We start from the raw sequence: 11,489 nt of genomic DNA, 5'->3' as shown, positions 1-11,489 counted from the left end.
ACCATCCCCATGAAGTTGAGCATACAACATATGGACATTCTCATGAAGAATGGCATTGTCCATCTCTAGGTCTTCTACGTAGAACTCCAACTCATGGATGCGTTCATTGGCTACATCCTCTCATGTCCAGGCTTCATTCCACAGCTCCATGGTCATGGTGATGCCCCTTTGCATTTCTGCTAGCTTCTCTTGATCTTTGGCATGAGCTCGACGAAGAGTGTTGAGCTCCTTGGTAAGGTTCTCGATGTTGGCAGGATTGCTTGAAGATCCTTCATCTCCTAGGGTCTTGGAACTTCCTTCACCAAGCTCATGGTTTTGTGGTGCCAACTGGTGACGAGGAACTCCATGAGGTACGGTGGACTTGCATGCAGTTATCTTGGTCTTTGCCATAGCCTGAAGAAGTTAGGGTAGGACTATAAGAATAACTTGAGGATAAATGAGGTTAGCAAGAATGGGATTGACATTACTTACCCTACCAATTTTAAGGAGAATTATTATGCAAGGTGTTCAAGCATGATGCATGAATCGATCTTACAAATCTAGGTACAAAAGATTTATATAATCAAAAGTACTAGATTTTTAATACATAGGACAAACCTAATCATATTATTCGCCACAAACTTTCAAATAAGATAGGATTAAGGCTAGATCAAAGGTAAGAAGAAAGAAATTTGAACTTTAAAATATCAAGTTTACTTTCTTTGATCCAAATCAATTTGAAAGTTTTCCAAAGTAACCTACAATGATCTTAGATAGGACCTGCTCTGATACCAGCTGTGGTAGAACCTCCTAAGAAATCGGGCCCACGTGCACTTATCGTTGTCTTAACAGACCTTTGATAGCATACATGAGTTCCCAACAACTTAACAGGTCTGTTGGGTGTCCTCGGGAAACCCAAATCATCCACGAATCTTTTTCGAACAGGATCCCAATCACAGACATTGCAGATTACAACAGTTTATTCAAATATATACATCAGAGTAAAATATAGCGGAAGTCTTAAGATAACATAGTTTACAAACCAGTTGTTTCAAACTTACAAAACCATAAGTGTCATACAACCATAGTAGCGGGATAATATTACATTAACATTATTTATCATACAAACTAGTGCCTTGTCCAAAGGCCATTCATCATTCCTCATCGTCATTGACTTCAAACACTGACATGCAGCAGGGACCAAAACAAGCCTACGCATGCGACTCACCTGCAACAAGGGTTAACAAACCCTGAGTACAAAAGTACTCAACAAGACTAACCCGACAAAAAAGGGGTTGAAGGACTTTAGAGATGCAGGTGTTGGGTCAAGGTAAGGATGTAGCAAGATTCAAAAGTTCTTTGCCAAAAGCTTACTATTCTTGATCCTAACTTCGAGTTTTACCCCTAAGTACATTAGTTCATTATCTCAAACTAAGTGTTCATATCCCATATTCCAATCCTTCTCATTCCATTCCTTTTTCTCATGTTTTAGTAATTCACCAGTCCTGCATTGCTTCTATAATGAAATAAGTCTCCATATCCGCGGAGCACTGGCAATTCAAATTGATTCAAGTCCTAGTTGGGGATTCCTTATCACACGACATATGTTGAACTTAATCTTGCATATATCAACCTCGCTACCAGATCCTCCTATACTAAGCCATCTCCACGCCACCCGAGAGTACAGCACACCTCAAATCCGGCCACATTCCAGCCACGAGGGTACACGCTACTCCTGCCATCTCTCCACTCCCAGTGCATGGGCATTCGTCTTAGTATCGGATTAGCCAAAGTAGGCTTACCGGAGTATGTGACTAGTACTACAAAGTGTCTCATTCAGAAGATCCACAATGAGTGGCCTTTAAGTGACATAGTCGGCAACATTACCCAACATTCAAGATAAGTCACCCGACTAGTCTCTAGTTCATTCTACTTTCTTTCTTTCTTTGGCCAGTATGCCATCTTTGATTGTATCGAAACTTTTACTTTGAAAGCCTACAATAAAGCATACTAAGCATTCTACGCCTTTGTAAATGAAATCATCTTCAAGGATGGTAAACAATTAACAAGGTAGGCAATGCATCAAGTAGGTAACATTTGAATAAATCAACTTAATGCAATCAGTAACATAGGTGATAAACTTTTTCAAAGTAAACAAGGTAATGGTTTAATGCATAAACCGGGGCTTGCCTTCGTTGACGATCTCAGGTTTCGGATCAGTACCACAAATATCGAATCCCCAGGCAACCAGGAATCCTTCCACAACTTGCTCAACTAGGATCGGTTCACTCTCGGATTCTACATGAAATGATAACATATGCTTCAACATGATGATAATGTAAACATGATGCTTTCATGGTACATGAAATATAACACCACCTCGAATACAACTGTCCTTCACGGTACAGTTGCAAGCCAACAAAACCAACTTGCAATGCTACCATCAAGGACCACACAAGTGACTTGACCAAACTAATCTTGAAACCCTACTGGTCACAAAACATGACCAAAACAAGATCAAACACTAATCTAACACTTAGGGTTTGCTTTTATCCATTTTTGAATTAAGTTGGAAATAAGCCCAAAAATGAACTTGTTCCAAATGACCTCATAATTTTATGTAAGCTTCCTCATGACAAATTAGTGTACCAAAACAAATTTCATAATGTTTGGAATTATACAGTGGCCTACAAAAATCATGGAAATTACATTTATCAATTAATTGAGCAATTTTCATCACATTCAAAAAGTTTTGTAAATCAATATTTCATATTTTTCCTAAATATTATTCATCACATAGAGGTCACACAAAAAATTTCATAATTTTTGGAGCTCTAAATAAATCTACACAAAAATAACAAAAATAGACACTATTCATCCATTTCTGAAAATAGAAAAATTCCATTTGAACTATACAGTCGCTGACACACGGGACCCACTTGTCATCCCTAACCTCCGGCTTTGACCACGACGATGACGGCGGTGACCGACGCTAACTTGTCGACGGTGAGCTCAACGGCGACGGCCAAAGTACCAAAACGCTCACAAAGACTAGGCGCATCGATCTGTGGCATTTCGGAGGTTGATTATGACACGGAACAAGACTGACGCCGGCCATGGCGGACACGGTGGCATGGCAGCGTTATGCCGGCGAAACAAGGCTAGTAACGGTGAAACAAAGAGTCTAGGAAGCATCAGTGGCTCACCCCGGACGTGTTGAAGCAACGAACAAGACCGAAGAAGCTATGGTGACGCATTTCGACGGTGACAGTGATCACGGCGGAGCGGACCTCGTCGACGATGCCATTCCAGTGACTGCAGTGGGCAAAATGACCAAGCAAGAGTGGATTAAGCACTACAGCATCGAGACGAAGCTGTAGAGACAATAAGCAAGGGCAACAGCTCACCGGATGATGCTGGCCACGGTGAAACGGAGTTTCGGTCGAGGTCGCCGGCCGTGAGGAAGAAGAACGTGGACAGCGAGTTCTCGTCAAAATCAAGTGGTAGCAACAGGTCGGTTGGAGGCGCAAGGAGCAGGCGAAACTAGGACACTGCTTTTCTGGGGCTATCTTGCGCTGAGGAGGCGAGGGGAGCTCACTGGAGTTGAGGCGGCGGCATCAGGAAACAGAGGAGAGGAAGAAAAGCAGATAACGTCGTCGGGGCTTTATAGCATGGCCAGATGAGTGAGGGGGTGACACGCAGTGAGCTGCTCATGCCAGCGCGAAGCCGAGGGCGGCCATGGGCATGCCTGGAAGGCTGGAGAAAGGACGCCGGTAGTGGGGCGGTGACCTTGTACTATTCACCCAAAATTACAGAATTGCCACTACATTTATTTTGCAAATTACTCACAATTTTTCTAAAGAAGTTGAAAATCTCCAAAAATGAAAGTTGCTCAACTTTTCAAACTCTACAACTTTGCTTTAAAAAACATTTTCAAATTGAATTTGGGGTGCATTTGAGCATTTGAATCATTTCAAAATTACTCCAAATTTTATATGTAAACTTTAAAAACTTTGAATACCAAAGTTGATCCTTATCAAATAAGCTTCAACTTTTCTTTTTGTCAAAACCCCAAATTCCAAATGGATTTTGAATTAGACAAAAGGGGCAAAAAGGACTTTTATGATTTGAATTTGAATTCAAATTTGATTTGTTTACCTTTTTACTTAACTTTGATTTTTGACTTTTAACATGGCCCATTAGGGTTATTTGAGTCAATTAACACATGGTCTCACATGATCACATGAAATTTGACCCTTGTGGTCTGATCTTTATTTAGAGTTTTGGATCACATTACATCACATAAAATAACAACTATGGAATAAAGCTTATTTAGTGAATGCATTCAAAATTTCCTACTTTATGAATGCTTTGCAATGCATATGATGACATGTCAAGTTTTAGTGCTAGGTCAAAACACCAGAGGTGTTACATTAGATTAGTTTATTCTAATCTGAAGAAGAATTCTTGTTTGAACGCATGTGTACTTTTGAGGAGTGAAAACATTGATGCAACTTCTAATCCATTTTCTCAGTTTAGCATTGCTTAGGGACGAGCAAAGGTTAAGCTTGGGAGAGTTTGTTGACGGTAGTTAATGAACATTATAAACATTCAATAGAACTTGAATAAGGGCATGAAAATAATCACCAACATAGGTTTAGGGGTTTAAACTAATAAATTTCATGAGTTTTGGTGAATCTATGCTTTCTATAGGGTTTATCTAGAAAACCATCAACGTGGACCTAGATGTCAAAAGTAATCGCTTTTATTTGTGGTGAAAACAACTCTAGAAGGTTCCAGAGGACACTAGAAGTCAAACCATCGAAGAACACCACGAGATTGGCCAGCCCCTAGGGCCCACTATCATCCTCCTTCTTCAAATGTTGGTTCTCCACTGCCTTAGGGTTTGCATCTATGCTGTCCTTTCAAGTCGATTTGATCCAAGGGCTCAGAATTGATGCTACGGTCTATATATACCACCGCTACCCCCTCCCTCAGGCATTGCATTTAGTCAAGAAGATAGAAACCCTAATTATCCATCGAGCTTCAATTTTTTATGCAAGAGGAAAAGCGAGCAGAGGGTGTAGGCTTCAATTTTCCCTGTTCCGACCGCTCGAGCAGGGCGGCGCTCCGCTTCCTTTCACTCCCCATCCACGTGAGTGACTGACTTTGCCCTAGAGCTGGTCCAGGAAGCTTGGTTTGGCAGGTGTCTCATTGTGATTGAGAGGCTAGGAAATAGTTTGCCATTCTATCCTACCATGGATACGCATGGAGAGGCTAGAAACCAGTCCCTCGTTCGACGACAGAAGGTGCTTGGGCTTTTTGCACATGGTGTGAGATTGGCATATTGTCGCACCCAATTTTGCATAGCAAAATCAAGTACTCATATATGTGTGCCCAGGATGTCCAAACACATATATACCATCAAATTGTAATAATATCAAAGTAAAAGTACTTATTACATCGCATATCTCATCATAATGTAAATACATAGTTTTGCTCATTGGCAACATTATTACACACAGCAGAAAACTAAACCCAAACTGCCATAGGGACTTCAACTGTTGAACATCATCCTAGTAGTCCTGGACAGCCTTCGAAAACTCTTCATACATGTTATCTATTACCCATCTGGGATTTTCATTGAATGTAAAGCAAGTGTAAGCTCACCATGCTTAGCAAGTATATCAAAGGGATTTATGAGGCTCAAAGGCTAGACACGGTTTGACTACGGTTCACAATTTTAGTTGATCAAGTTTTAGCATCCTGAATCACTACTTTAGTGAACACTCCCAAATCCCAAGTGATAATAATGTATAATCAAGTTTATATCAATTCCCAACCATCCATAGTAACCACTAATCATGAAGGATCCATATCGCTCGTATCTGGGAGCACGGCTGTTATAACAGGTCAAATATTTCTGCAGAAATTGTACAACTTTACCCACCGAGCCATGATTCCCAATGTCAGGGTTTGCAAAGCCCACTACACCTCTACCTAGGAAGTGTGGCAGGGTTTCACTACGTAACCCTTCACTAGTCGCACTAACAAGTCATAGCTGCTAAGGTTTTAGCTGTCTAGCCATACGTGGGGTCACAGCATGGTACACACACCCTAGCAGGTAAGGAAACATACCAACTAGTGCCCCCTCTTGCCCTTATGGAAAGCTATAGATGAGCTAGTACAAGCTAGTTAATAGGTCAAAGTCAGAGCCATATGACACTTGGGGTTGTACAAAACCTCCTAGGTGTCCACTTCAGGATTAAGTCCTTATGGAGAGGCACTAGAGTACTTAAACCCATACTCTAGCCCCCTAATTATTGCTAAAAGCTCCATTTTATCACATTGCATAATGCCTTTCGTCATGTTTAACAATTCTTTTATGTTAAGCGCTGTAGCATCTATCCAAAATGCATACCCAAACCCTAGGTAACAAGGATATGTGGTACAAGTAATAATCTAGGTAAAGTCCTTAAAGGTATTTCAAAATTAGACACATGCATGAATATGAATTGTAAAGTTCATAGGTACAAGGGGCCTTTGCTATACTTGCCTTCCTCAAAGTTCTCTTCTAGGTACTACTGATCCTCTTGCTGGTCCTCAGTCACCACAAACTGCTCACCCTCTAATTGTGGTACAATGCACCAATCAAGCATCCAATCCAATCATTACATGCATACAAATAGACTTCTATTAGAATAGTACACCAAATAGTAAAAAATAGATTAAAAAACTTATAAAACTATTCTACGCGTGAGCGAAAGAATCACTCAAAATAGAGTTAAAACGCAAAAGTTATGCATGAAATAAGTTTCAATGGCATTTTGATAAATAAACTGAACTCATTTTTGAGTTAAAACAATTAAAATCTGAATTTACATGGATTATGGACTGCGCATACTATTTCCAAAAACTACAGGGTCTAAAATGAATAAAAACAAGACTAGAATGTATTTCTTTTGAACTGAACTGGACTACGGGTTGATTTTCTAGAAACCGAGGGGCTAGTCTACAAAACATGCGCGGCTGACCATGGGTTGACTACGTGGCTGCTGACTAGATGCTAGGCGTCTGTGTGTGAATGGCGCGTGCTGATGCGGCGCTGTGGACTGAGTCCATGATCCGTGGTGCACCAGTTACACACCGAAGGGGTATGATCTGATCGTGACTGTTCGTGCAAGATCTGATGGCACTAGAATGAATGGGGGGTTCCCATTGGCTATATAGTGTCTTCAGTGAGCCTGCCATGGCCGGCGGAGAGCCGTGCGCTATGATGAACGCCAGTACGGCGCTCTAGACCATCCCGGGTCAAACCAAGCACACAGGAATGACGTACAAGTTCATGCAAATTAAATGGAGTGCACACCTAGGGTGGGGAACACATCGAGGCAATGGTCCCACGGCGGCACCATGGACGACATGGCTGGAGTTCACCAGTACAGTATTCCAGGGTGTTATTCAACAAACAGCGAGCACGGGTAGGTGGAGGAGCTCACCGCACGGTTGAAGGAAGTGGTTGCGGCGTCTAGGAGGGCTCCGAATGTACGGGGCGATGGCGGTGGTGACTGGAGAGAGAAGATGGACGTGGGTTAGGCAAATCTGAGTGACAGTTGACCAAAATGAGGAACTGGGGGTACCTACGGACGTGGGGGAGTACGGCGGAGCTTCGAGAGGCTTTGGTGATGGTGATTGAGCTCGAGAACAGCAGATTGTAGGGCGGCGGTGAGTGAGCTCGAGCGGACAAACAGAAGGGAGAGAGGGAGGGCTTGGCTATGGCTTTATAGGTCAGACGGTGCTGCGGTAGATGGAAGGGAAGCGCATCGGGCTATGGAATCGTGAGATTGCAAGCCTTCCTTGCTGGTGTGGCCGGCGGCGACTTGCCGTGCATGGTGTGCACCATCGCCGAGATGAAGGAGGAAGGTGAGGCGGGTGGCTGATGAGTGGGGCCAACGATGCAGTGAGAGGGAGTGAGCAGCGAGCGCTCAGTGTGGCTTGGAAACGGGGAAGCCAAAGCAGGCCACGACGCCGAGCTGGGCCGTTGTCTTGCGCATGCTTGCGGTGCAGAGGAAGGGCACAGAGCGGGCCACCGAGCAGGCCTAGTGTGGGAAGAAAAAGGAAAAAAGATGTTGGGCTGATTCTAGAGTTGGCCTAGATAGGAGAAAATAGGAAGTTTTTAAAAGAAAATCCTTTTCTATTTCTATAGCTTTGAAAATTGATTAAATTCAAATGAAATTTGAATTCAACCTCACACAACCTAGCCCAACACTCAACCAAAAATAGTATGCTTTGGCATGTGTCATAGAACCGACCAATTTATAAGAGCACAAGTACAATGGCAGCCACAAGCGGTCGCACTGTCATACTTGAGCCCATATAAACCCGGTAGTCTATCGAGTACCACGACGGGTCTCGAATAAATGATCCACCAACAACCAAGTTCGTACATGATTCAACATATATGTCACATATTACATAAAGTTCACAGATACATTTCCATCATCAGAGTATAAAACAAAGCTATTACAAACCAAGTTTGATAGATAATAGCGGAAGCAAATTAAGTTGAAAGTAGTGTTTCCAACATAGTTAAATACAGTGCCAACATACGATCACAGTCCACAAAATCATTTAGAGGGATTAATAAAGAAGCCTGCCCAAGGCTTACTCCTCATCCATAGCGGGATAGAAGCAACTCTTGCAATAACCATGATATACGGTGCCATCTGCAACAATGGGAATAAAACCCTGAGTATGAGAAGGTACTCAGCTAGACTTACCCATCATAAACCAGAAATAAATTGACTCCAAGGGTTATGCAAGGCTGTATAAGTGGATATAGGTTGACAACATTTTGCATAAAAAATGATTAATTTGGTTATACAATTATGATTCCGTTATCAAGTTAATTATGACTATCCATCTCTAAATTAGCAACTATCCTATGCCAAACATGTGGTATATCATTTTAAGAGCATACAATAGTAACCATAGCAGGTATAGTAATTCCATGTTTATCCAAACCATCATGTTCCATAATACAATTACTATGAGGTTGGATCTAGCCAAGTTTCTCACTATCCGGGAGAGACGGCGATTTGAATCAATTTGAACCAGCTAAGAATTCATTCCTAACACAAACCTAGGTCTACCAGCCATGGTAGCCTTAGATCACCTTTGGTACAACTCAAGTACACATTTCGTGGGTTTGCCTAGTGCCGCATAATCAGGGACACCAAATGCCAGGACATTCAGGCCCAGCCTACCCTTGGGCTTAGTCTGGCTCCTAGCACACCCTTACTACCATCTAGAGTGCGCACTCTTACAGAGTGTGCACTCTTACAGAGTGGGGCCCGACCTGAGTTGAGCTACTTAGCTTCATGGTCGGAACGAGTTATCCGGCCAGCTAAGTGATAGGCATGTGTTCAATCTTGTCAAAAGGTCCAACAACGGTACGGTCCTTAATTGTCATAGACGGAATCACATTAGTCAACCTACCATAGACTCCACCCAGCCTCGATTTACATTACCCCATGCTTCTTTTCCACGATAGCAAGTATAGCCAACCGTGCTTCGGTATCCACCTATATCTCGCAGGTGATAGGAAATCACTCGACTTCTACCGATCTAAGCCTGGCTAAGCATATATTCGATCCTGGACCTACATAGGGTTAAAGCAGTATTTCTAGGCAAGGAAATTATATGCATCAAGTGGTTCCAATCAACTCTTATAACCTAATGCATCAATCATAAGGACTCGAGTAATATTTTGTAAAATACAGGGAGACATAGAATGCTCCGAGGCTTGCCTTTTAGAAAGGAAGTGGGCGGTGGTCAGGGTAGTCCGGAAGCTCTTCTAGGGTCTACTCCTCTTCTTCGAGAGGTGCAGCTTGAGGAATCTCCTACTGGTCCCCTTCCTCTGCCTCGTTGAATTCCAGCAATGTTATCTCCTCTATCGATCCTAGATGCATGAATATGGCATAAGATATTGCGAATGCAGATATGCTAACAAGTATAGTATGATGACACATGATGAATGCATTCATGTAAGTATTCTTAACAGCATGGTGTTAACGTAATAACAAGTGCATCACATTTTACTAAGTATGTGTATATCTCTTCTTGATTACTTAATCAAACACTTCAACAATTCATTTACTGTACCACAAAATAGTAGCTATTTGTTTTACTCATACTGAAGTTCTACTTATCCAAATGCTGTGATCTTGGCTTTATGGAAAGCATATAAAATTGTCTACAACTTTCTTTTAATACTCTTACTGTGATTCAAGAGTTATATAGGGCAAACAAATCGTTCAATAAAATCTGTCCAGAAAGCAAACATTTCGGACAGCAAACTTGTAACAGCTAGAACTCAAAAACCCTAAGCCCTAAGACTATGAAAACTTAACACAAGGTAGATTAGTAAGTTATCGACAACTTCGTTGTTAACAAGTTTTACAACAAAGACCATTATCCATATGAAATCATCCACACAATCAAAACTATACACGCGGTCTTGTATTAGAATTATAAAGTGATAATTAGTTATTTGCATACAATCAATGGCTTCTAAGCCTTACCATTGACATCAATAGTCACTATGCATCACAAGAACCATAGAAAACATCATGCTTAATCACAATCTAATTATTGAAATGCCTTTATTAATTTAATTAAATAATTAGGGTAAATAATGAACATACACCAAATGTGCACAATAAATTCTCAGAAAATTACATTAGACTCCTAATGCTCACAATATGCCGCTGTGAAAATTTCATACCATTTGTACATGTATAACATCCTATGCAAAAATGACAAGCTAGCAAGGGTTATTTTAGTGAAAATGGAAAATCCTATAGAAAAGTGTCAAGCAACAGGTTATATACTTTTCCTAGCTAGAGCATGTCAATACAAAACCCACAGCATTGGAATCACATTTTTATCATTTTTCTAGCTCAAGATATCTAATTTACAAAATGGTAAACATACAAAAAGCACTCATTTAACTATTTTTAAATCACCATGAAAAATACCAGAAAATGCACATTTCATATTTTTATAACAAACTACACTTCCTAAGGAATACAACAAAATTTGGTTCACCAGATTTGGATCTCTATAACTCCACTTATCATTTTTTTAAAGTTTGCATCAAAACTGAAAACAAATGAACTAGCTTTCTCCATCGCGTCACTAACAGCTGGGGCCCTCGGTTTAGTCGAACCCGCACGTCAGCTACGGCAATACAGAGCGCGGCGTGGGACAACCGAAGTTCACCGACAGCGACCCTCTCCGGCGATAGCACCGACCCAACCGTGATCCCCATGACCTCCCGCACCTATTGAGTTGACAAGCTAGACCTATTGCTGGAGCTAAGCACGGCTGTGGTGTCAATGGCGGCACGGCAGAGTAGGACGACGGTGCTACACCGGCGGTGACTCGATCTAATGAGCTTATGAGCCGCTACACACGACGGTGGTTCTAGAGTACCAACCACTACGACG

This window comes from Miscanthus floridulus, chromosome 8 (genome assembly GCF_019320115.1).
Source record: "Miscanthus floridulus cultivar M001 chromosome 8, ASM1932011v1, whole genome shotgun sequence".
Taxonomy (NCBI): domain Eukaryota; kingdom Viridiplantae; phylum Streptophyta; class Magnoliopsida; order Poales; family Poaceae; genus Miscanthus; species Miscanthus floridulus.
This window is presented reverse-complemented; position numbering follows the sequence as displayed.